This window comes from Thunnus albacares, chromosome 9, assembly GCF_914725855.1.
Source record: "Thunnus albacares chromosome 9, fThuAlb1.1, whole genome shotgun sequence".
In the NCBI taxonomy this organism is placed as follows: domain Eukaryota; kingdom Metazoa; phylum Chordata; class Actinopteri; order Scombriformes; family Scombridae; genus Thunnus; species Thunnus albacares.
This window is the reverse complement of record NC_058114.1, coordinates 29,575,682-29,603,619: the sequence shown is the minus strand read 5'-3', so window position 1 is coordinate 29,603,619 and position 27,938 is coordinate 29,575,682. Positions and strand designations below refer to the sequence as shown.

The window sequence follows — 27,938 nt, the reverse complement described above, 5'->3', positions numbered from 1 at the left end:
AAAGCTTTTAGAGGGGATATTTGCGAATTTAGCAGGTGGCACATATCATTCATGGATCTCCTTATTAGAGAGATTCAAGTGTTTCATTTAATGAGTAATTCATTTCCTGCTACTTTTTGACCCACTTTGACAGAAGTAGAAGTACGGTGTCTACCATTTATTTAAAAAAAAAGAGAGAGAAAAAAAAAGCCACTTAATGGTAGTTTCATAACCTTGAGTGTAGTGCTGTCCTAGTCACCATTTGACACCGTCCTCATCTTTGTTTAAATATTCCATTTAATTATGAATCAGTGTCTGCTGTGATCAATTCAACCACTGACTCGGAGCATTTACAACCTGCCGTTGGACAGAAGTGGCCTGCAGATGTTAGAAGTCAGAGGATGGGTGAGGTCAAAGGTTATTGTCCAGCGTTATCCTCCTCAGGTTAGAGTGACAGCAAAACCATGTGCTTCATCCACCCCCTCTAATTGACTTACAAATGCTGCAGCACTTTCGGTGTCAAGTAACTCACAGCATTAAGTATGGCTGTAAAGTCAATATGACTTTATTAGTGGCTAGGTCTCCATTGACAGGCCCTACTTGCACTTTTGACCTCAGCTAACTGTGATCTACTGTCCAGAGACCGCTCTTCTCTTCCTTTCCCTCCCTCTCTATCTCTCTCTCACTCTGTCATTATCCCACCTCTCAATGATCATGTCACCCTCTGACTCCAAATCCCGGAAGAGCGCAGGCGGCCAGGAAATTCTACATTGTTGCTTCCCTTTTTAGGAGTCTATCGGTAAACCTTGCTAATCCACAAATCCAACCTTGGATTTGAGCCGCTGAGTCTGAAGGGAAAGTAATTGGGTTGTTGCTAATAATTGGATTTTCTGCTGCTTGGTCAAAAAAGAAAAAAAAAAAACATAAGCAATGTCCAGGCAAGAATAAGCCCGCACCACTTTAAGCTTCAGTTCATAGGTCAAAGCAGGCCCCAGGTTGCGCATATAAAATGATTAACATTTAAAATCTGCTTTCAGCTTCTGTGTTTCAAAAAGCGCTCTCTTGAAGGCTCTGTAATTTTTGGTAAGTATGTTGTAAAGTCCTCATTATATAGACTGAAAGGGTCATTAATGGAAAGAAATCATTAGTTGCCTAAATTACAGCTACTGGCAGGAGAAAGGTGACACAAGGGTGAGAAAATCACCGAAACATACAGAAATCTGATCAGGTTGAGGGCAAGTTTCCCAAAGCTCTTCCACATCTAAGCATTTCTTCACATCTCTTCAAGGGCATTTTCTTTGATTGGTGTGTTCATTCATTGTATCCAAACTGGTGCACTGCTGTGACAGTGTGGATTTATTAATGTGAGGAGAGCTGCGACCAAGCACTGTGGGCACACTTGCACAATGGTAGAATATAACTACATTTACACACTGGACTTATTATTAATACTCATTATTAAATATTTAGTTATTCGACAACTATATTTACTAGTTACTTTACAAATTAAAATCTTACATATAAAATATATGATAAGCTTATAAAATACAATGCATTGTTATAGCTTAACCTACCCAACAATTAGCTCTACCTTGATCAACTACAACAGTATAATGTTACTTACACATTAATGCATTATCAGTTAAAAATAGAATAATACATAATAGTATAACACTCATAGGGGTCAGTTTTCTGCATTGAGTAACTTTTGATACTTTAAGTACATTTAGCTAAAAATACATACATTTTCAATGCAGGACCTCTATCTGAGTGTTTTTACAGTGTGGTGGTGATACTTTTACTTAAATAAAGGAGCTGAATACTTCCCCCACTGCACCTGCAGGCACCTGCAAAAGTGATTCATGGACGATCTTTTCATGGACTAATTTAGAGTTTAAATTTGAGCTAATAGAATTTGTCAGTGGAAACAGATTTCTAACAATCATGTTTCAGTTTCAGTTTTTTTATTTTTCAGTTTAATTATTAGCAGCATAGCAGTCATAGTTGATTGCATTTTTTATGTAAGCAGTGCAGTGCAGTAAACAGTAAACAGTGCAGAAAATGTGGAATATTTAGATATATGAGTTGAGAAGCCTGATGGCCTGGTGTTAAAAACTGTCCTTATAGGGAAAACTTTGGTATTTTTCATCCTGGACCCTATTTTACCATTTTTTTGTGTTTAAGTGACAATTTTTGAAATTGGTCCAGTATTGAGTGAGAGCGCTTCAGCCAGCAGCTGCTAAATGGACAGCCTGGTAATCTGATGGGGCAATAGCACTTTGTCAATGTACGTCCACTAAAAGTGCTTCTTTTAGCCGCTGACAGACTCAGATTATTATTATAAGAGAAATAAAACATTTTTCTTTACCTTTTGCCTGATCCGGTCTGTTTGTTGTTGTGTCTAACCAAGTCTCGCTCAAGGAGATGTCTCGTTGTGAAATATCGTAAGAGTTGAGTTATTGTCGAAATCAGCTAATATTCAGCCATGAGTTGGAGAGAGGAATGCTGGGAGGAGTTTGTTGTTTTGGAGTACAGAAAGCATAGCTTTGTGTTGTCTAAAAGATTTTCAAATTCATGGCTGAATATTTAGCTGATTTCAACAACAACTCAACTCTCACGCAATTTCAGAGCAAGACTTCTCCTTGAGCGAGACACAAGAATAAACAGAGTGGATCAAGCAAAAGGTAAAGAAAAATGTTTTTTTCTCTGTATGGTCCTTTCTATAATGTTGTCAGACACTTATAATAATAAACAAGTACTTTTAGTGGACTTATATTAACAATGTGCTATTGCCCCATCGAATTACATTGCAGCCTCTTACGCAGCTGCCAACTGAAGTGCTTCTGCTCAATACTCGACCAATTTAGAAAATTGTTGTCCCCATTAGTCACTTAGACACAAAAAGATTGAAAAATATTATCCAAGTTGAAAAATACTGAAGTTTCCCTTCATGTCTGGTGGTACGTGAGGCCGTGCTCCTGTATTGTCTGTCAGATGGTAACAGGGAGAACAGTCTGCATGTTGGGTAGCTGTGGTCCTTGATGCTGTGTGCCTTCTGCAAGCACCGCTGGTGGAAGATATGCTGAATGGCTGGGAATACGTTGCCAGTGATGTGCTGTGCCGCCTCCACCACTCTCTGCGGTGATTTGCGGTTGTGGGCAGAGTGGGCATGTGAATAACTTTAACAATGTATGCAGTGTTTTCAGAAACAAATGACCAAATGCAGTGGTGGAAGAAGTGTCCAGATCATTTACTTAAGTAAAAGTGTATGTAAAAATATTTGTTATAAGTTAAAGCCCTGGAATTGAAATAGTAGTTGTACTTGTAAAAGTACAAGTTTTATCAGCAAAAGTGTCATATTATTATATATTCTATTATTTAATCATTATTACTGATACTTTACTGTAAGTGTAAGAAGCAGTTTACTGTTGTAGCTGGTTGGGTTGAAGCTAGTTTCAACTACCAATGTACCATATTTTATGTTTCAGCTGAAATTAAGTTGATATGTGCATGTTTTCCACCACTGACACTGTACGATTAAATACTATTAAATACTCAATTTCCAGCATTAATGTTCTTATTGGGTTCTCATGGACAACATTTAATATGTTAACATTAGTTCTGTAAAACTGCCTCCACTGTACACCATTTCAATCTATATTTTGTAACATGCAGTATTAACTGAAGACTGTCTGTGAGGTAAAAGCCTAAAAAGAAAAGACTATTATTTGTGTTATTTGTGAGAACGGGCGCCTGGCAGTCTTAGTTTTAGAACCTGTATTCATAGGCTGGCTGAAAAAGTTTACAAGAAGCCATGGGCAGCTACGGAAATGAGCAGCATACCACATGTTGGGTCTGTGGATAGACCAGGGGAACAACAATGCTCCCTATCGTGACTTTGAGATCCAGGCCCAGATTATTGGAAAGAGCAAACTTCATGTTGCTTTAAGAGAATAGTGGAGAGCTCACTGCACTCTCCTGCAGCTTACCACCACCCTAGATGATACAGTGAAGTCATCCTGATTGTTTTCCCTTGTGAAGCCATTAGATCTAGAGACATGCTGGCTTCACAATGCACTACTCTAATGGCCAACATCTACCAAACAAGTCCTCTATACAGCAAATCCATAGGCTCCTACAAATGTTATTATACTGTAGATCCCTGCTGGGCAACCAAAAGTCAGTTTCTTGTGTTGGGAAAACATGGATACACACTCGTCTAGTAGAGAAATGCAGAAAAAGTGCAAGATTTGATTCTTGTGTAGTTTTGTTGGGTGGATTTTTGAAAATGTTAGAAGTGCTTCTTCTTCTATGAGGTTACCCAAAGAGTCATATACTAATGTTTTTTTACCATGAGGTATGTAAACTTAGCCAATGTGCTGGATCTATTTGGTGAGTCCTTAGTAGAGAAAAAACATTAGAATTCATTGTTGTTATTCAAAAAATGTAAAGACAAGGTTTTGTTACAGTTTTTAAAACTGTGCAGTAGTTTTTAAAGCTAAAATAAGGGTTATATATGTAGAATTTGCAACTGACTAATTGCAGTATACTAATGATACAACTTATACCAATATAAACACTAATAGTAGTGGTAGTAATACTACTAATAGTATGAACATAGCCTGAGAGACAGCATCTATCCCTCAAAGACTGAGCTGTGGGTGAGACAGGAAATCTGCTCCCCATCATTTTCTGTATTACTGCGCACTAAAGGTCAAAGCTCAAAAATGGAGTGACCACAATTATATATGATTTTTGCAAGAGCAGGAACAAAGGACTGAAAGAGCACAGGCCTTTTCTCGCAGTAATTTTCAGAAAGCTCTAATTTTGTGATATAAAATAAGGGCAAGTTAGAAGCACTAGACGATCCTTGAGTAATGGAAAAAAACATCCTGTAGATTATGGAGTCTGAAATTGGGGTGGTATTGGCATTGTATTAATACAACAAAGGGAGTGGGCATAAAGCACAGAGGAACACATGTACAGTGTATGCACACAGACACACACACCGAACATTTGGGAACACGCTTATAAGCATGTAGGCCAATCTGTATGGACATGGCTGTAAATGCACAGAGCAGATAACATCATATAAGTAGCACCTAATGAACTAATCTGACTGTGTTCACGCTGAAATGTCAATATTTCCTGATAAGTCTGAGTTGCCTGTCCTTCCAGTTTTCCATAGGCAGTGTTACTGAGAAGCAATTCATAATTAGTATCCATGTATTGTGCTACAATACTAGTCAAAAGTGAAACAATGGCATTTTCTCCTATATCCAAAAATAACATAATGTTCATAACCATCCTCTGCTTCATGTTCACTGGAAAATTAACAGGATTGGAGAGAACAGCAACATACATGTGTGAGGTACAAAATGTCAAGTATATGTGATAATCCTTGTATTTTGTTAAAGCCTACATTCAAATCAGTTTGAGTTATTGAAGATGCTGTACAAAAAATAAATTGGCAAGTGTAAAATTAACATTGAAATAAGGGACACAAATGGTTATACACGGTGTGAAATGTACAACAAATTGTCAATTTAATATTGTTTTTTTCAAGTTTGAGTTAAAGTAATACAAAAGTTACAAAGTAATTAAATTATTGTTTGATCATTATGATCACAAGATGAATGTGTATGACTCAGTGGATTATAATGTGTCAGCAGCACTATGTGAGGATTTGCACTTTGTCACTGCAGGTTGAGGTGTTGTGTCAACTTTTTGTGGAAAATATTTCTGTTTGACTTCAGAGATGCCTTTAGTTGTAGAGTTTCTATAGGAAATAGGTCTTGATGGAAAATGTATGTTTATTTATCTGTCTTCTATCCAAGTTAAAAGATCTGTAAAGTATAAGAAGAGTTATGATTAATATGGTGAGTTATTGACATCAGTCACCTATGGGGCTTGTGTAAAAAATAAGGACAACGTGACTCTGCTGTAATTATGATTATATGAGACTTGATGTCAAAAACACCATGTTGCTTGGAAATAAGGTTGTTAATAGAGCAACACTGAGAACTTTTGATTTCCTTTTAAGCACAAACAACAGAATGAGAGAGACTTTGTTCTCCCACCATTGTCCACCCAAGTTCCCTCTTTTCGTTTTCATGTCTCAAAAGCCCGCATTGTCTCCCAGGACACAAATAAATCAGTGTTCTTCCCTTTTCATCTATGTTGGAAAATAATTAAAAAGGGAGTGCTGAATTGTGTACAAGCTGATTCCTCTGTTCAGTAAGCCACCTTCATCTAAGAAAAGTCCCCCCCCCCTCCACCCTCCCACACCCTCTGTTTTTTTCTTAATAATATGTTCTGCTCTGTTTAAGATTGAGATCAAATACTCTCTCATAGAGCCAGGGTAATTAGATTTCACTATGTAAATGGCCTTTAAAGCGCACTCAGAGTGTGAGATGCTGTGCTCACATTTGTTCGCTGCACTGCTGCCTCCCTCAGGTCATTTGTGTATGAATCACTTGGCATCGCCCTGCACTGAAACACACAGCTCTGCCGCAGAAAGTAGTCCAAATAAACACTGATAGGAACGCATTAATACTAGTTGCTCAATGAGTCATTTGCAAAACACTAAAAACAGCTTTTACTCCTATTTTCTGTACAAATTTAATAGCAGTTACTGTGCACATATTTTTTTTGAATTAGTTTTTAGTGATTACATCTCCCATTATAACTTGTAAACTGAGCCTGACCTGCAGTTATAACCAATTTATTACCAATATATTGTCCTGTGATGTCACACAGTGTAATCTATTTGTCTGTTGGCATAGCAGTTGAGTGTTTTTTTGTTGACATATTTAGTAAAGTCTATTGTAAAAACACAGCATTAGAGGCAAAAATAATGTTTTTTTTTTTGCTTCCTGTCCCCAAAATAATATAATAATTTTCCTAATTTTATACACATCACAAAATAATCTATTTCTAATTATTTTAAAACGTCTGTTTGGCAAAGACGAGTTAACAAAAACAGCTTTAAAATTCAACACTTCTCCATATAATTTCTAACAAATAGCTATGAATTTGGACACATCCTTATGTGTATAATTGAGATGTGCAGTAGCATTTAGTGATGGATTTGTTATTATTCAAATGTCATCTTTTGGGAGGGGGGGTTGCATGTGCGCCTGTCTTGCTCGCGAGGCAGAGACAGCAGCTATTGTCTTGAGGAGACAAAAGGAGTAGTGACATCACTAATGTTTCAAAAATAAACAGCAGGCTCCTATTATGTGGTACAGTTAAAGCCTGGAAAGGAGACCATATGTTAGGCTGAAGGCTATGCTGCTGAGAGTAGCCACGCATTTCATATCACTGACAAGTCTCCTCTCCCTCAGCCTTGTCAAACCACTGTTGTAAAACAATTAAGCTCCTATTAACATATATTTTATTAATTGCCCTATCAACATGGAAACACAAAGACATGTAAATGCCCCGGCCTGACAGATTTAGAAAAGCATAGCGTGGCAGCTTTCTCACAGATAGTGACAGCTGAAGGAATCAGGTCAGATTATATGAGCATGGACAACTCAACAGATTTGTTTGCTATTGATAGCAGCAATCAATTCAATTAGTTGTCTCTCATACGTTGAACGGCTGATGAGATTAGCAGTGGTTGTGTTTTGTCATTTATTGTTTAATGTATGCATGGATTTCTCTTTCAAAAGAAAAAGCTCTTGATTTTTTTTTTTTTTCTCCAATGTGCAGTGACTGTTTCATAATTATTGCCTCACAGCTTTCTATTTCCTCTGGAGTAATTGGACTGCCCTGTTAGATTATCCGGTCTAAATTGCAATACTAATTATAAAGCCTAACAGTTGTGTCGCATCAATAGTCTATTAGGATTAATTAAGATAGGAAGTGACAGCTGACGATTAAGCGCATCAGTTGCAGTTCAACAATGTAGAGGTCAAACGATCAAGTTCTTTTCTGTCACAGGAACGTTAAGCCTCCTTTCAAAAATGCAAATGCTTTTATTCTTACTGACATATAATGTTTTACAATCACATGCATGGATAATTTTGTTATTTATTTTATTGTATGCAGCTTTAGATATGGCTCGTTGTTATCCTGTCACAGTGACAGAACAAACGATTTCATAATTGATTATGCCTCTAATTACAAAGCATACAATTAGTGGAAGTTATTGATAGTTCAGCATGTGCCTTTTAACCCCGGAGCTGTCCGTTTACTCCCAGAGGAGATGTGTGTCCTTCTGTGTTAATGATGGAAACGACTTTTAGATAACAAGGGTGTCCCAGACAATCAGCTGTGTTTACACAGTGACCTGGACATTTACTTGCTTGGCCTCTGTATCTCCCCCTGCCTTTATATATGCCAACATCACTCCTAATTACATTGCACCAAAGCAGACCAACTAAAACTTTTTCCACATGCTTCTGTACTATAGTGAAGAATATTGTATTTTAGACAGATTTGGAAATTATTTTTTTACCTAATACATTTCCTTCTTAATTGGCTGAATATTTATGAATGCCCTCAAATGGCCCCGAGAAACGCACTTGTCAAGATGTTTTCAAGAGAAGAGGACTGCTCACAAATTTCATAGAAAAACTACTGCAATGCTTTAATAGTTAGCCTCAGACATTTTCAAATGTCAGGTCCAGGAGGCTTACTGTTTCAGCACTCTGTCCATATCTTCATTTAATGACACTTATCTGCAGTAGTGCAGTGCTTCTCAACTTTTTTTGTCTAGCGTGCCCCCACATCCCTATCAGATGAACCCCCATGCCCCTTCATAGACCCCACCTCTCATATTCCTGATGTTTATTTCAACTGATTCTGAAGTGAATGTTAAATAACACTACATAAAGGTGGATCTTTTTATAAAAATATTTCATATCATTTAACTGTCAGTGTTTTGGTTGGTTAGGTCAAGTTTGCAGTGACCATCAACATTTCCTTTAGATAATTGTTTAAACTGTTTATCTGTTACTTTAAGCTAACTATTTCAACCATTCATCAATTACCTGTAGCTAATTATTTCAGCGGATTATCTGTTACTTTAAGCTAACTATTTTAAACATTTATCAATTACCTGTAGCTAATAATGCTGACTGTTTCACCATTACTTTTAGCTAACTATTTCAACTGACTCATTCCCATTGTTTATCCGTTACTTTTAGCTAACATCTTTAACTAGTTATTAATTACTTTTAGTGAACTATTTCTTAACTTCTCTGCTAGTTTGCTAAGTATTTTTTTTATGTAATCTTAATGACAACATGTGGCTTTAATGTGTGAACTGATGGTGGGAGGTGTACTGTGCAGCGACTTTATTATAGCTAGTAGCTCACTGGGTTTGTGAAAAAAAAATGTACTTAAGATCAGCATAACAAAAATGTGTAATCATATTTGGACTTTCCTACTTAATACAAATATGTGGTTAGTTTTTTTAAAAAATCAAATCATAATTTCTTTTTTTTCTATTAGTTGAAATAATTTAAACCACAATCTCTCCAGAAGAGCACAAGCACTCTCTTGGCTATTCCTGGTTGGGGATCGTTGCTTTAGTGGACAGATATGAGTGGAACAAGCACTGATCTTATCTTCTGTCAAATGCCCTGTCATCATCCATTTCTGTCTAGTGATTGTAACAGAGCTTTGTTTTTTGAGGGTTTCTGTAGATTTACTGTAAAATAATTTGCTATTAAACATTCATGGGCATTGATCACAATATATTTATGTATAATTTAGTATTGTATAGTAACTGTTAATCTCTGCAGGGGATGAATCTGCTTTTCAGTTGCACAAAATCCTCTTGAGAATGCTCAGTAACTTATACTGTATGTTGTAAGCAAATGCAAGGACTGTATTCAGTCCAGTATACTGAGTCTCTTAAAGGGCTGGAGTGCTAGGGGGCATACTTACCCTTGAGCTCCCAGAGGAGCAATGTTATTATTGGTAATAAGAAGTGATAAATACAGTGTGAGGGAAGCGTATGCCTCCATAGAAGTTACACTCCACTGAGTGTAGGCACCTTTGAGAGTTACTGTAGATGAATTTCTGTCTGTCTTTCCCCCAGAAAAACACCTTTTAGCATTTGCGCAACAGCTAACAAACAAGTTTGTTAAGAAATGTTGGTTTAGGACATTGCAGATTGTGTAGCACAAAAGAGTGGGGCATCTGTGCTTATGACAATTTCAATAGTTTAATCTTTCAGGGAGGGTTGAGTGCGGAGTGATGCTAAACTACTGTCAAGACAAATATTTCCAGCAGAGTCCACTTGTATAATGGAATGAAAAAAAAAAATATAAGCTGGCACTAAAAGTGTTTCTTCTGCCTCTTGCCCTCGGCATTGGGCTTTTTCCTTTCCTTATCCAGCACAAAGAGTGCATTGTTAGCAGGGCCATTACAAGCAGTCTCAACTACACTGGACAACATATGGCTCTAGGGAGAACGCTATAGATTGTAGGGATGGGAGAAATGGGAAAGTTCATCAGACCCATCTCATCTGACCTCAGTTGGTTCTGGGGAAGAATGCGCCGGGATGCTACCGCTGAATAGACAGATTTTCCAAATGCTTTGAATTCCGTTAGGATAGCAAGAAAGAAAAAGGCAAGATGCTCAAAGAAATGGATTTGGCCTATAAAGTGTAAGTGGCGTGATGCCCATTTCTTCTCAGAAGGATGACATTAGGGGACCGCTTTTATTGATGGCTGCACAAAAGGGGTAAAGAGTGCACACAATTAGGAGTCAATTGAAGGACTGGGATATTAGGGTTGATATATTTTAGCCCTATAGCTTTAGGTCTTTTCATTTTGGAAACACAAAGAGGAAGAATGGAGTGCTGTGTTCATTCTTAAATGCCTTTTTTCCTCTGTTCTTTTATTTATTTTATTCTATCATTAGTTGTTTGTTTCGTTTTTTTTTCCGTGGATAGTAACCACGACCCCGCTTGGAACAGATGTATTACTTATGACATCCCAGTTTTCATCCGTTCACAATTTTTACATTAGAGTTAAATCTCTGCAGCTGGAATCTCACGGCTGAGTTAGCCCGAGCCCATAAAATATTGAAGCCTTCAGAGCCACTGGCAGGCAGGTTGAGGGGAGTTCATGTCCAAAGCCAAGCTTCAGATTCACAGACATCCCAATAGGAGTGTACTACAGAAAAAAGCACTAATAAAAATTTCATTGAAATGAGACGGGGATATTGCTAGCATTCTCCCCAGCATCAGTATGAAATCTTAATCTGAGTTAATGGAAGAGATATGAAAGCCTTTCTCAATTCAAACACAAGCAGTGCATAATTTATAAATTATTGTCAGAAAAGTGATTCCGCTCTGAGATTTACTCTCTTCTAGATGGAAGTGAACTCAGGAAGACAATAAGAAAACATAGTCTTTTTGACCTCTAATGCCAGGAGATTTTACAGTAGAGCTGTCGATATAATCAGGTAAACTGGTCTTTTTTAAAAAAAAAAACAAAAAACACTACAGCGCTTAGAGCGAATAAATACCAGTAGAGGCTTTTTCTGGCAAGCCACAGACCTGGTGCAAAATGAGTAAATAAAGCAGCCTCAGGAGGATGGAGTGTAAGAATCCTTTGTCCTGAAGGTTGACAGTTTGATAAAGGCTTGGTAATGTCTCAAACATACAGTATTGTCTCAGTGATGTAGAGGAGCGGAGTGTTATTTTAAAAAGCCTTTCCCCCTCTTCCCCTTTGCTCACTTTTTTACTCCAATTACACAAGATATGTTTGCATGGCATGCTCAGTGGTTAATTCACAGTGACAGCTTCCTCTTCCTGCCGCATGTGGAGCGTAATAGAAACGGTGTCCCATGCTGGAAAACATTATTCACTAATGTAGCCTCAGCGTGTCCAGCGTGGAGCTCGGGGTTGTTCCTACTCCATTACATGGCAGGGAACAGGTCCTGATTAGGATTAGCACATGTACTCGCCCTCCCTGAAGACAGCCAAGTTCAATCATCCTGACTACTGCACTCTATTCACACTCTGCAGCCGCTCCTAGCGAGGCCTGCAGCCTTACGTTTCCTTTCATGCAAACGCTTGTGGGACACACTTTAACAGTCCAAACAGAATAAGTTATCTTTCATTTATTTTACTGAGCAAATTAAAGAGATTACTGGGTTGCCAGACATCACACAGTAATTGAAACATTGTTGTTTATTAGTTGCCATCAACATGATGAACCCAAAAACATTTTGGCTTGATTAGTTTCATAAATAAAACACAAAATCATATTATCACTTACACGTTCAGTTTTTAAAATTATGACTCAAATTCATCTCTAAACATTTGACTTGCTCTTATATACAGCGAACTGCATATAGTGGAAAAAAACAAACCTTGGTTAACATTTGTTATCTATCAGCCATATAATGTATAATATATAATATAATAAATTGATGTTTGTGTCACTAAATGGTAAAGGCGAAGTTGCAGACGCGGAGCGCAGGATGTGTTTTACTTTGGCGGGCCACTAGATGTTCCTGAAACTGGCAGATAAGGGAGCGAGTACACGCTTGGCTGAGTCAGGCGTATCCAAGGTGATAAAAGCATAAAAAGGAGACATGAATGTTAGATGGAGTGCTGAAGTATACACTGCAAACTTATTTAGGACAGTGGCGACGAGCGTTCTAATGTGAATAAATGGACGTGCATCTCGGTTTCCCTTTGCTTTTGTGTGTTCCGCCTACCCTCCGGTGAATCGAATTTGATGAAGCTCCAGAAAGCCTTATGGGAGCGGTGAGTGAGGCAACAGTGTCATTACATGCCCCGAGCCTGCATTTGTAGCCACAGGTTACGGAAATGGAGTTTTAACTTGTAAACAGGGAGTATTATCCATTATTCACCATTGCTTATTGTGGTTAATCCACAATAACAGCCTTTTAATGTAAGTTATTCACTCAGTGGTTATTATTAGGTGAGTGCTATGTTGAAATGAGGCTATAGGGCAGAGTGTATACCGACTCAGAGGAACGTGCCGAATCACTTCAGACGACACAATCAGTGAGTGCAGGCTGGTAAATTGGAGCTGCCAGTGATGACTTATTGATGACTGAGCTTGTTCTTTCCTCAGTTTAATTATGAGAGCTAGTTAATTCACGGCAGCTGGAGAGTCAAAAGGAGACGTGTTGGGTGTCATTAAGATATCCCACAACTTCATCACTAAGGCTCCATCCATAATTCACCCTCAGTTCATGTGTGACTAAGAGGGCTTTATTTTAGAACAGCCTTAACGGGTAAACTCATGTGGAAAAAGGTCTGCTGTGCTGCAGTGGTCTCCGTGTCCCGCCAAGTGGAAGAGTTAAGAAGTGTAAAAGCTGCCTTTTTGAGAGGCCAGAGTGGACCGGCAAGAGGAGGGAAACGTCTCTGGGCGGACGAGGAGAGGTCACATGATGTAAGGGGAAGGAGGGCCATGTGCAGTGGGAGCAATTTTTCGACCTTCTAACTGTAGCTGAGGTGATGCTGTTCATCTTTAGGAGGCTACTTATGTCAGGAAGTGCCTCGGCTCCCAGCGCTCAGGGACCTGACATGCACTCCGAAGTGTCCAGCCTGGAAAAACCTGCGAGATGTCCCTGGACCGGTGGTGCTCACTCACTCAGCTTTACTTTACAATTTCTCTTGTGGGACTCGGTGCCGACCACTCACTCTTTCTCAATCGGTCTCCTTATCTCCCTCCCCTGTCTCCTTTCTCTTTCGATTCTATCCATTTTTCCAACCTAATTTTTTCCCTCTCTACCTCTCCACCAACCCCCATCACATCCATCACCGGACCCGCACATCCATCTGTTGTCCTCCCAGCTTATCCTGGCTTGTTATTGTTTTTCTTTTAGGTTTGGCAGGCTTGTATTCGCAAATGGTTTGCTGCTTGCTGACCAATATTTCAGACTCTCTTGTATCTATTACTGGAAAAGCAGGATGGTAGTGAGCAGGGATGAATGAAAAACCAAAGGCCACAATCTCATATTTCTCTTAACTTCCCTCCCTAATAAATGTGAGATTTAGAGTGATGGTGACAACTTTGCCATCATTGCCCTCATGATGAAGTCAGTAAAATACTCTATGTATCAGTTAATCAGATATTCTCATGCAAAAAAGACTAAAATGTGCTCAATCTACCTGGAGAAAGACATGCCTTGTCTTTGTTTTTCTGTTTACTTTCACCTGACTTGGCTGTGTGCTCTGATCATAGGACTGCGTGCTGGCCCCGATCCCAGCACTTGCATATTCATCTGGTCTAGGTGCTAATTTGTGTGTTTCATGCCTGTACTCACAAGCTTGTTTGCACACCCTGTTCCACCTGGGCTTGTTTTGGCGTCCTGTCAAAACCCAGGCCAGCGGAACAAACAGCGTCTGTGAAAAAAATACCCATGCATGTTTAATTATGACAGGACACTCTCTCTCTCTCTCTCTCTCTCTCTTATTCTCTCCATAGACCTCTCCTCTGAGAGGAGGTGCCTCCTTGCAACCCTGCATTATTGTCGCCTTTTTGAAGTATGGCAAGAAAAAAAGGTATTAATATTTAAAGTGCTTGCTGCCATCCCCTCACACACACACACACACACTCACATGTATGTACACACATCTCCTCAGCTTAATCCAGTCCTGATTTGGGATTTAAAATAAAGTACAATGTATGTATTGTTTGATGCATGAATTACTGAAACATTCAAATGTAAGTATGTGATCCAGGTGGCAAAATCAACCTGTTTCATTTCTTTAGATGGCTTTCAAGCCATAATAGGCTACACATTACACTTATGTAACAAAATTAGCATACACCATGCTTCATGAATGTTACTGATTCTTAAAGTCAAACAGAAATTCTCACTTTTTGTGTAAGGAAATATAAACTGTAATTATAGTGCAGATATTGTGCATATTTTTCAATTTTCTAAAGAAAGTTTTTGGACATATTGCGAGTTGTTGCTATTGATAAGTTGCTATTATTGATAAGTAATGCACTGTCATGTTCCATGGTGTGCTACACACTGTAGCATGTCACAGCACTTTACAGCCAATTAATGTTGATTTCAAGACATCTTTCCCCCTTTTTCAATAAGCCCATCTAACAAAGAGTAAACCCTAACCATGATTTAAACTGTCTCTTTATAACATTCAACATTTGGGAGGACCTGTTACACTATTAAGTTTGTATTCCTCTTGAAAAGTTAAAGCTAGCAAGCTACACTAACTAGCTTCCAGTTTCTGAGTGGAAGCTAGTAACCCTAGCTTGCTAATGTTAGCACTGTAGTAACATCCAGCATTATGAGTAACATGGGAAGAGCTCAAATCACAGAATGGGACAAAGCAACGACTACAAATGTAGGTTAACTGTAAAGCAATATTTGTACTTACACATACAGATATTGCTCAAATAAAAATTAACAAAAAACTTACCACAGCACATACCAGGAACACTGATGGGGGGGTGCTATCAGCGCTTTCTTTTTGGTACTTACAAAATACAAAACGAAGACAAAGGATATATATACTGATTTCTTAAGAAAAATGTATTTTAATGGTCATTCAACTATTAGAATATATTATTGACAAAATGTCAATTATGAAATACTAAAACCCTTCATTTAACTGATTAAAATACCTAGGAAAGCCTGGCCACATGACATTAACAATTGTTTTCAGCTGGTAGAGAAACTTTTTAATGTTCACATTCCAAGACTGTTTTGTTTTCCGGTAATTGCTTCCCTAAAGGACCCCCAAAACAAAGATATGCAAGATGCATTTTAAAAAATGATCAGTAATATTGGTCCACTCCAGCGCAAGTTGGGAGTGAGGGGGATCATTTTATATCTACTCAATATCTGCATGTTATCGAAAACATCACCGATTAGAAGCTGCCTCAAATCGAAGCATGAATTTTAAGTTAGAGGCAACATAAACTTGCTCAGCACTGTAAAAGCAGCCGCTGTGAGGCAAAACAATAGACTCATCATATAGAAGGAGAGAAGGAGGGAGGCTTGTTTTCTCACAGGCCTGACCTCTTTTTCTGACGTGTCACATTATGGTTATACAGAATGTGTCTCCTTTGCATACAAAAGGTCAGGAAGATAAATCAAAATCCGCATATGTGACTTGCCCGATTCATCACAGCAAAGAGGGTCAAAGTGTTAGCTGTAATCAGATTTTCCCCCCCAAATATAAGATGAATTGTCTTTGTTAGCAAAATGCATCTGTGGAAATGGAGAATGTGGCGCTTTCTACAAATATACAGCTCTAATTAAACTATTCAGTGAAGTCATGTCCCTGCTTTTGAAAGGAATGCAGTGAATTTTATTACTTTTTACACTTTGGGTGTGAGGAAGGAGACTAATTTACCCCTCCAGGTCTTAGAGATGTTTGTTGGCTTAGTGACACTTGTGCTTGTTAGATAATCCGTGATGATGCAATACTCTGAAATAAAATGCTCTCCCAGCTAGTAAAGCTCCAGTTTGGATCTGGGCCTGTGAGGGTTTTAGCTCCGTCTCAATGTTCCCTCCACCCCTGCTGAGACATTAATTAAGGCTCCTTTCAGGTCCTTTTTTCAGCAGTTGCCCCCGTAATACTCTTGCTCAGTTAAAACCTGCACATGCAGGTGCCCCCATCATCTCACAACAAGCTCCTTAATTAACTTGAAGTCGTAACAAATGGCTACACTTTTGTCTTTATCTTTGCTCTTTCTCTCTGTTTCCCTCTCTCTCCAAGTTTCTTCGACTGAACATAATAAATATAAAGAAGATACAAAAAAGTCAGTCCTGTCTCTTTAACCCGGCGTCTTTACTCCGTGAAGCGTTTGTCTTCCTCTCTCTGTAGTCTGTCATCTCTCACAGTAGATGATCTCGAGAAGAGGCAGAGGTTCAGGAAGGAGTATAGTGCTGCCATCGAAACAGGCATCACACCTCTCCCACACACTGCTAATTAGAGTTAATTATTAATACACTTTGATTTAGCCTTGCTCCCCCACCATCAGGTGCCAGAGTATTTTAACATGTTTTTACAAATGAAAGGAGTGAAGCAAATTGATTGATACTTTTTCCTTACCTTACAACTTAAATCAAAGGCCCCGCCAGTTTAATTGAAGGCAGAGAACGTTTGAAAGTCAATTTTAAAAGATATTAGAAGTAAAGTTAAAAGGATAAACTTATTAAATGGAAAAGTTTGTGGTGAAGAGAAAGGCATATCGGGTTTGTATGGATAGAAAAAAAGGTGAGACATGTATATCTGGACATTGTGATACTTTTGGTGGATGCAGCACAACTAGTTCTTCAAACTAAATGACAAAATACATAGTTTGTGATTGCCTTCCAAAACAACGTATATGAGCATTTTATGATTTGATAACCCTTTGAGCTGTTACAAAAATGATACATATAACCATTTTGTGATCTTCAAGCATTATGGTTAAGGTTAGGCCACTAAAACTACTGCATTAAGGTAAGGAAATGATTGTGGCCATGGTCAAAAGAAGAACTAATTGGTTAAAAATTTGAGATCAGTCAGAGGCTGAGCTGTCATAAACACACACAGACATACACAAACTGAGTGTGTATGTAGCTTACAGCTGTACAGTCAGCTCTTTCAGGCTGTTCAGGGGTCAAATCACGCAAATGATGCAAGGTGAAAATTTTCCTTGCCTGAACAGACCATCAAGAGATTTTGTGGTGCTAATAGCAATGTCATGATAACTGCTTTTGCTCTTAACAGACAGTTCAAAAATCACACGGCTACTAGAGGTCCTTGTAAGGTGAACTTGAAATTGAAGTGAATTATAGTGTCACCTTATTTACACAAAGTAGGCTGAGGTACTGATTTTTCAGTCCAAGTTTATTCCAAGTGTCGACAGCTGGGGCTGAAAAAAGAAGCCAACATGGAAGAGCCAAAAACTGCAGTTCCTCGAATAGCCACTTGAGGCTGGCTCCAAAAGTGAGTCAATCCCAAGCGGGTAGCTCCCAGTCTGAAAAGGGAAGCCAATATGAAAGTGCTTCAAACCTGCAATCTTTCTAATGGCCAGCAGGGCGCGACTCCACTGGCTGCAAAAATAAGTCTGATTGTATAGAAGTCTATGAGAAAATGACCCTACTTCTCACTTGATTTATTATGTTAGTAAACATTTTCCTAATGAGTTTATAGTCTCTATTGCTAGTTTCAAGTCTACTTCAATACAGCATGATGTTCATTTTGTAAATTATGGCCCCATTTAGAGTGAAATAGATGATAAAGAAGTGTATGCTTTAGAGCATGTCTACGTTGTGATTAACAAGTCGCTACAACATTGATTATGTAACATAACCATGGCATAACACCTCATTCACAGAGTATAGGCATAGCTGCTGCTATTTCAATTGTTTGTTTTCAATTAATTAAAGTTAATTGTAACATTTTGGTCATCTAAAAAAGTATTGTTCAGCATCTGGTTATGATAAAAGACCCTCTAAGGAGTCGGATGTTCAGTTTTTCCAGTGAGTACATTTTGTTTTAATGGTAGGCCTGTTTTTCGCTAGCAGAAATTAGCAATAGCATTAGTATTAGCACTGTTAACCATGGATTGTAAATGCACCGTGCTAACCAAGCCAGCAGCTAGTGCTATGGTCAGCTCCACCCTCTCGTCACTTCTCACTCCAAAAATCAAACATGGCAACAGTCAAAATGCAAACTCAAGGCTTTGAAATTGGACTCCACAAACCACATCACAGTGGCTATGTCCTTTTTTTTTTTTTTTTTTTACAGTCTATGGTTTATTCTCACAAACCTCCAATGTAGAGACTGTACATTAGCTGTAGCTGATAGGTAGCTACCGGCATACATACCAGCTATGTGGAATGAGCCAAGTGTGTTTGTGAGACTGCTCTACCAAGAACTTTCATCTCTGTTCTTTCATTTGTGAAGCAAAGTTACACTGTATAGCCTTGGTTTCAGTGCAATTTTTTTATTCAAGATCAAGCATAACTCTCACACACAAATTTTTGCTTCACCCAGTGCAACTTGGCATCCTTGCACCCACCCTTAACTTTCCATTCCATTGTTTTATGAAGTCACATCACCTCCAAAACTCATTTTGCATTCAGTTTAAACACACTGTCCTTTAGAGGGATCAGAAATGCTTTTTTTCTCCAGCAGAACACCGCAGTAGATGGATACAAAATGAATGACATGGCAATAGGACAGAGGAGGGGTGTAAAAACCAGGTTAAACTGCAGTCGCAGGTTGACCCTGGGAATACCAGCGCCGTCACATCTGATGACAATCACCAGGTCTTGAGCGCAGAGAGGGATGAAGGGTTGAGAGAAAGAGCAATGGTGGAAAATGGCGGCTTGATTCAGATGAGACATTAATCAGTGATGACGGGTGCTGGGGTTAAGACCCCTTTCTCCACTGGTCATGTTTTCTGTCTGGCTACACAGAGGCTAGCAGGTACAGTAATTGCCCTCTAAAGTGCACATTTGAGCCTGGACAAACCTGTTTGAGCAAGGTTTGTGTTTTTACAATGACACTGAAACCAGAAAGGTATAACCCAACTAAAGGCTAAGGTAAGGTTTTTAAAAATTGTATTATTATTGTTATTATTATTATTATCATTATTATTATATCAAGATGGATAGCGGCAGATGGCTGCCTCCGTTGTTTTCTCTCTCATGCTTTCACAGTTTTTGTTTATTCGTTAAGCCTTTTGCCACTCTCAGAAGATTTACCAGGGAAGAACTGCTGAACATTCAGCAATTTGCGCCACACAATTTTTCTTCAATCTTCACAAATGCAGAAAGTTTTGTGGAAATGTTGTTCTTCCACCTACTGTTTGTACATAAAGTTATCTTATCACTTTTGTTTAACCATATATTAATTTCAGCACTCTTTGCACTGTTTACACCTTTGCACAATTTCTATCCTATTTACAGAAATGGTTTCACTTGTATATAGACATTGTATGTTGTTGTCCACTTGTTTTTTCTATATTTATGTATCTATTTTTTCTAGAGTCAAATTCCTTGTATGCCTAAACATACTAAGCCAATAAAGATAACTCTGATTCTGATTATAAAAGAGGCCTACATCAATACAACAGATTAATGCGAAAAAAGAAATGATGGGAACGCCACCACACATTAATTCCTTGGGGGCAGTGTCAATTACGAAAAATATGAAAAATATTCGTTGACAACCTTTTTTCACAACAACACTAAAACAGAGGTTGATTTAGCAGCTTGACTTGTTGAACTAGTAAGCAGCGACTTGCATGTCATTAATATTAAGCCTGTGTCAGTAATGTTTGCTTGCTTCCTTCCTTGGAAGGAAAAAAGAAAAACATTCATGGACTAAAATGCATCCACAACCAACAATAGCTAAACAGCTGGGACAAATCACGAAAACATGCTGGCCTAGCATGCCAACATTAGGGTAACCTAATGTAACATTATCAAGGGCTATGGATGCCTCAGCCTTTTGTGTTGATAGGCTTTTGGTAGGAATGAGCGCAGGATCAATGTGGGTTGTCAAATCTTCATCCAGATGTTGGTTAAAGCAATATTAAGGAGTAAATGTTATCCATCTTATTGTTTAGCTCTTATAGCTAAACTCACCACAAAACAGTATTTTAGTGAAATGTATGCAGAGTTTGGGAATGAATAATGTCATGGACCATAACACCTGTCCACATCAAAGATGGCGATAGAATGTTTAAAAATTAAAAATGTAACCAAATTTTCACTGACTGAAACTATCAATATTCAAATGGCTAAAATGTGAAAACTAAAATACATTTTCATCAAAAGACTAAAACTAAATCAAAATCAGGTGCCAAAATTAACACTGCAAGGGTGTTGTTTGAATATGTTGAGAGGAAAAAAAGGACATGAGTAAATTAGAGAGGACAAGTTAGACCATAGAGAGAGAAATGTTCCTCCATACTGGTCATTTGAAGTTTGGTCTTTAACTCCACATCACTGCTCCCACCCTGCAGCAAAAGGCACACTTTGATAACACCTAAGTGACTCACCCATTAAATTGCTCTGACTTTTCTGCTGATCCCGTTGTATTCCCAGTTTGGGGGTGAAACTGGCTTGCCTTGGACTCTGTAACTCATCACTGGGGCCAGTGATAATACCCCTGAACCTGTGGCTGTCTTGTGCACGGCTTTGACTCCCATGAAATAGAATCATCACCCCCTGCAACAAAACAAATAAATCCTTCCTCCCAGTCTGTTTTGATATGTAATGAGTCGGTGTTTCACTCTTCTGAGATCTTGTTATGTGGCGTATCGGTGATGTGTCTCTCTGCGGCCGCGGTTCATCTGTCAAACTGGATTTTTCCACCTCAAAATAATGATCCTCTGCTGCACTGAGGGCCCCGCTAAAGTATCTGCTTATTTAAGATGGCTTTGTACCGTTGTTCCATGTAGGTAACACCTGGCCCTCAGGAGTCGTCTGCAGCGGGTTACAAGTGGAGAGGCCCCTGACAGAGATGGAGACACAAAGAAGCATAGATAGTATCAAGAGGTGGTGGATTTTGTGATGTGTGAGTAATGCTATGGTTATTGTCTGTGGATCTACACCAATGATGGATGTCATAAAAATATATACCATACTTAGCAACAGTGTTGGGCTCCAACAACCCTAAAGAAGAGCACCGCATGTTGTCAGGAGAGACATTTTAGGGAAGTAAGTGATGGAGTAAGTCAGGCTGTGACTGCAGCATGAATGTATTGTGCAAAGGCAGGGATTCACTACCATCTGCATTCACATATCAAACATTTCTTTGACATCAGAAGACATTAAGAGACTCTTAATGGGCTTCGCGCTCTTATGTACCTGTTTCTGACTTCATTAAAATCCTTTCTATATACTGAGTATATGCAGGATGGATGAGTGTTGCAAATACATTGTACTTGCAAGATGAAGTCTTAAGAAATCATTTTTAAGAGCCGTTGGTATAATAAAACCAGTTTAGCTCCCTCATGTTCTTTATACAACTGTGCTTTTATCCAGCTGGTATTTCTCCCCGCCTATAAATAGCTAAATACATGAAATACAATTAATTATTTTGATGCAACCATCTTACCTGATGTACTAATCATGGAAGTGTGTGCTACCCAGAAGTACTGTAGGTATCTAAAGACAAGATTGCCCTTGATTTGCACATTATGCTGCATATGCAACAATGTAATTTACTATAAAATAGGCTGTAATAGCAAAGCATGCCACCTAAACCACAGATCAAAGTGATATGTCTATTATTCTAAAATTGAAACAAGATATGCTGGCCTACATAGTGTGTTTGATAACATCATTTATCAAAGCTCTATAGACTGTGAGTTTCCTTGATAGGCTAGTAAAAAGACATCTGTCCAGTTAGATGAAAATACACTCACATAACGCATATTCTTACAATATTTCAAAATGCAAACGTGACAACTCATGTTGTATGAAACCTTTAATCTACTGTGTGCTGTATTATTTGAGCAACATAAATCAATGGATAGATGTGCTTTGTTTTCAATTTGCTATCTTTATCTCTTTATAGTGTCAATTTCCTTCACAGATCTACTGTGCTTTTAACTTGTCTGTGAACAGCTTTTTGCCTGCGTAGTGTTAGAGAACAGGATGGCACAAGGTCGAATGTGAGGGCAGGCGAAAAACAGTTGGTGCTGTAGTTTTGAGAAACAGCTTGCCCTTGATACCTGGCCTGTTCTTCATTGTACTGTCAGACCCACGGAGGAACCCTCCCCAGTGACCAGCCAAGGCCAGTATGGCCCACCTCTCTATCCTCCACCCTGCTCTCTGTCATAATTGAGCTGGGCTTTGAGAATGTTTTTAAAACCCAGTGTGTTTCCAAGATGCAACCTTAAGACCATCTTAAATAATCAGAACACCGCAAGTTGTGAAGGCTTTTCTTAACCCAGCCAAATGCAAAGGATCAAGTGAACTGCTGAGAGAGGGAAAGGTGCGTGGACTTGCTAAAGCTATGAATAAGAGAAACATTGGTTGGGATGATACCTGTCTTTAATATACTCTGATTATCTCTATCTACCACCTTCTCCTCTCTTCACACTGCTCATCTTACTCCCTGCTTTGTCCTTTTAGAGGGAAATTAAGGTGATGATTAAGCTTCATTAAAGAGGTAAATAAAGAGGGGTAGTGCATGGCCCCGGTGCTTCAGCCGTGTTGCTAATTGGCACAGCGTGTGGGTTTGATGTGGAGCGCTGCAGAAGGAGAAGACGTCAGGGGCGGGCCAGCCATGTGACCTGGGAGCTTCGCCAACCGCCGCGCAGCCCTCACTCGCTCTGTTCTCCCTGTGATCATGCTGTGGTTCTCTGCATGTTTGTTGGGTTTGCTAAGTCAAGGTCTTCTCATTCATTTTAATGACTCCACTTGGATGTAAAAGATTAATTGATATTCTTACAAGCAAACACCTTCAGGCTCATTAATCAATGTGTCAGTTTCTCCCTGCCATAAAAATGTACTTTACAGGATAATTAATTTCCTAATATCCTCCAGTCATCCTGAGTGCCCTCAACTTAAAATACTTGACATTTAGCCCTTCATATACAGCTCACTGGCTCCAGGAGCTTGTAATGCATTGTAGTGGAGACTGTAAAACAAACTAATGAACTTAACAAAAAGAGGGCATGTATTTTTTGGTCAATTTTGTCAACTTGCTCCCGTTCTGTAGTTTTGTCATTTGCAACATGCCTTCATATGCAAAGTTGGGCGGTGCAGCTCTGGTTTTATGCACGTGCACTGTGAAGTGCGATATTGGAATCCACTTTTGCATTAAATTGCACCTCCACCTCTGCCAGCTAAAATCACATCATTGCTTGCTTACTATTCAGGAGTAATTTTATGGCTGTCAGCATAGGCATTACATTCCATTTTAACATTAATTATTAAACCAATAAATAGCTGAATTCAACCAAGTAGCTGAATGTATTGCTCTGGGAAATTTGACTTAATATAATATGTGGCTATTGAACTTAATGTGAATCAAAGACTTGATGTTCCGGTCCTTTTTATAGCTTGTTGTCCTGTGTTGCACCAGTGTTGCATTGCCTCTCTGGTCGCCAAAATTGCAGAAATATGTTACATTAGTATGCAGTCTGGGGTGGTGGGTGAGAAAATAGAGCATGTAATCTTTTAATGTCAACACTGAAATCTTGCAGATGACTTAATGTTTATACACACACTATTGATACACTGATTAACCTTATTTATGATGAAGAATATAATGAGTAGAGGCAAGAATAAGTGTTACAAAAGTGAAAATGACAATTTCTACCAAAGCTCCACCACTGGTATTATGTTATGTTATAATATGTTATATCATTACATATTATATTAGGTTTTGTTTTCATTTCTTTATTGACCAAATGAATAGATCACAGAGCAAGTGGGTAACTGATATTTGAGGAAACTGTGAGTTGAAGGTAAAGCAAGTCAACTGGTTCTTTTATGGAACGTTTTATATATTTCGTAACTGAAAGAAGCCGGTCTGTGCTATGTAATCTGATCCTCAGAGGTAAGGCTGCTGTCAAAAAGAACTCTCAGGTTCATGGACATTGATGTAATGTTGTCAGGTGAACTCTCAGTTTGTTCTGAATCCTGCCTCTGGAGCTGTAAGACCAAATGAAATTATTTAACACTTACTCTGAGTTGTAAAAAGTTTTCAGACAGTATGGTGGAGGCACTTGTGTGTATATAAATATATATATGCTACCCAAACTTATAGGGTATAGGCGAATACCAGGTACCGATTCAATACCAATATTTTTCACAGATTTAATATCTGTTCACCAAACTGTGTTGAACTGAATAAGATCAATCTCCTTTTTAACTATAAATGGGGATTTCTATACACCACTCTTTATGCACTTGTGCAAACTTTAATTAAAGCTAAAGTTTATGAAATTAAAGTTTATGAAGTTACAATGCATCATCATCACATGACACAATCATGCTTAACCTGTTTAATCCTTGTAACAAACAACACTGAGCTGCTGTGAGCAGTGGTGATCAGAGGAGATGCTACTGTGTCCACACAGTAGATGGAAAAGGCTTCATTGAACATAATTATATGCTTATTCATCTCTTCACCAATTCACGTTTGCGTGACGAGACAACCCACCTGATAAACAGCATAGCCTCTCCAGTAGTGTGTTCCAAACACACTAACTCTTAATTAGATGCAATCAGTCGTCGTTCTCTGAGCTGTTCTCCTTTATCAAGCCCTGTTGATCATGTGATAAAAAATGGATTTTGTCCATCCAATGTTTCAAAAATAGCTTTTATTTCACAAAGTGCAGAACATTTTTAAATCTAGTTTCAGAAAAACTACAGAGTAAATGTTACGTCAGCTAATGTTAGCTACATGCAAATATCTTGTGCAGTTTCAAAGTAAAAGGCTATCACTGCTTTCACATTAAAAAGCAATTACTAGGAAGCACACACTGCAAGTGGCAAAGTATCAGCAGTAGGTTTAGACATAATTTGCTCATGCAACAAATGAACAGAGCAGAAAAGAAAAGTGTGTTTACTGTGGATCGTTCACATCTGGCAGATACCCGATCCATTTAATAAGGTCAGTATCAGTGTTGGATCAGTATCCGTGCATCCCGAGCTGCATCTAATCAGCATAGCAGTGACAGAAAATATAATTGAGACATGAATATATCTACGGGGGGTATATTTATTAGGTTTAATGTGAAGTTAGGATTGACACGCCAACCAAAAAGGCGCAATTGTTTTCACAGTATTATGACCTGCTGAAATACTGCATTTTAAAATTAAATTAAATTGTAGGAATAGGAATTGTTTGCTGTTTATTTTATTTACTCTTTGATTCCACAGCTGAAAACATTGCATTGTACAGTTATACTGTATGCTGCAATGGGTATGATGTCATCTTAAGTCTTGCAAGTGTAGATTATGGGTTTCAAGTAAACAGTGTCTTTCCACATGTTGTTTTAGATCCCTCTAGAAAAGCGTGGCACAGGAAAGAGTGTAATTACGGTAATGTCACAAGGAATTAGTTTAACAACTATTGTACCTATAGGATATAATGCTGCTGTAGCAGTCAGAGGCACACATGAGCGTGCCGGAGAAGGCGAGGATTTTTCACCACTGTTGATTCTTGTTGATGGCTCTGTGGTAAACCTTTTGGAAGGAAAGGCATTTATCTCCTCTCGCTGGTGTAAATGCACTATCTCCAGTGCTTTCTTGTGTCCCACACCACAGCAGACATCTTGCTGTGAACTTAATGATTCAGCACTCACACATCAGACTGAGAGGCAGGAGAGAACATTGGAATATTTGATTTGTCATCACGCAACTGAGCATAAGTAACACCCTGGAAAATGTCCAATAAGTGATTAACAATGTGCCATCCTTACATTACTCCCACCTAACGTCTACTAATTTTACTTGGAGTTTAATATGGTTAGATTATATAGTCACTATAGGGAAAAAGCTCATAATTTATAGCAGAAACTGTAGCATTTTCAGAGTAGATACATGAGAGCAATTATTGACACCCTCCTTAATCAGTCATAGTGCACACTCTCTAAAGGCCTTTGCTGCAACACAACATGCCCTCTGCTTATATTTTGTACATTTGCAATATAACAGTTGTTTTGTGAGAAAATATTGGGAACATGAAAAACTATAAACTGAGTTGCTGTTCATGTTACAAATTAATCTATTGGGATTGTTTGCGGGGGGAAATCAATAAAGCTAACGTTAGCTTAAACACCAGTCACAGTGAGACTGGTTAGCCGAGCTTCATGAAAAATAAGAAAAAAAAACTTTCATATAAACCTTAGGTAGTCTTGTTAATTGGTTCTTTCTTTTTAACATGTAGAAACAGAACTAGAGACGTTATGGTTAAAAGAGGAGTTAGCAAGTCACAAGTCCATAGTCCATGACAACTCCATAGTTGAGTTGTTCAGTTTGCACAGTGTTGTGACTCTTAGAGGCCACACCAAGGATGTATTATCAGAGATAGATAACTATATACTCCAAAATGGCACCCATTCATTCCAATCACAGCTGCTCATCCAGTGCATACGCCAAAATCTTGTCTCTCATCTTCTGCGTGGCCCACTGCAAATGCACTTTATAATCTCTCTCACTGGACCTATCCAGAGCCCTCATCTCTGCCATCATAGACAATTAGCTTTTTAGGCTGTGGGAATGTTTTAAAATATTAACACTCAATAATAATTTACCTTTTTGCAGTATTGCATTTCCTGTCTACACTTTTATAGTTGTCATTTTTTGAGGTATCATGTTGGACCACTGGGACTAACTGGTAGCAGGGTTTACTTGTTACTTATCAAACTCTCTTAAAACACCTTTGGGCTACACTCACACATATCATTTTTCAATTATTTCTGCTGATTAGACTTCAGTTTAGGTTAAATTTGAGCAAATCTGTGCAGGTGTCATCAAACTCCCTGAACTAAAATGAATGATAAAGGTGTAAACTTCCCCTAACAGGTGAAACTAAACTGACATTTGAGTGAGGGAGATGTCAATCAAGCACAGTCTGTACATGCCCACACCATCCTGAGATGAGCTCTAATCAGGTAACTTAAGTAAAAACACCTGTGTGGGTGCGAGGAATCAAACTCAAATGACTGTTGAATATACCGTTGGCTAAATAACTAGTAATAATACAACAAACAAGTAAAGTAAACAGGACAGTTTTAGATTTGTTGGGAGGCATGGTTTTCACTTTTGACAGAGGCTAACTGATTTATGCTAGGCTAAACACCTCCGGACTGAACTCTGTACTGAACGCAGAGAGATAACCTGATATCAGTCTTCTTGTAAGTAAATAAGTAAGAAAGCAAATTATCGATCTGTCTCTTTCTCTCTCCTTATCATACCAGAGCCTCTTGTTTTTAATGCTTTGCTGCCATAGCATGTTGCTTATGGAGTTCAACTATTTCTAACGTGCAACAGCTACAGGCTCGCGC

The 27,938-nt window shown here is 38.5% G+C and overlaps 1 long non-coding RNA gene across 1 annotated transcript in view; it reads left to right on the top strand.

The window, feature by feature from the left end:
- Positions 1–21,960, top strand: part of LOC122989144 — a 31,625-nt gene extending 9,665 nt beyond the window's left edge. The window contains exons 3-4 of the long non-coding RNA XR_006404955.1: positions 14,412–14,488; positions 21,369–21,960. This is a non-coding gene — a long non-coding RNA (uncharacterized LOC122989144). The remainder of the gene's footprint in view (positions 1–14,411; positions 14,489–21,368) is intronic.
- The last annotated feature ends 5,978 nt before the right edge of the window (positions 21,961–27,938 follow it).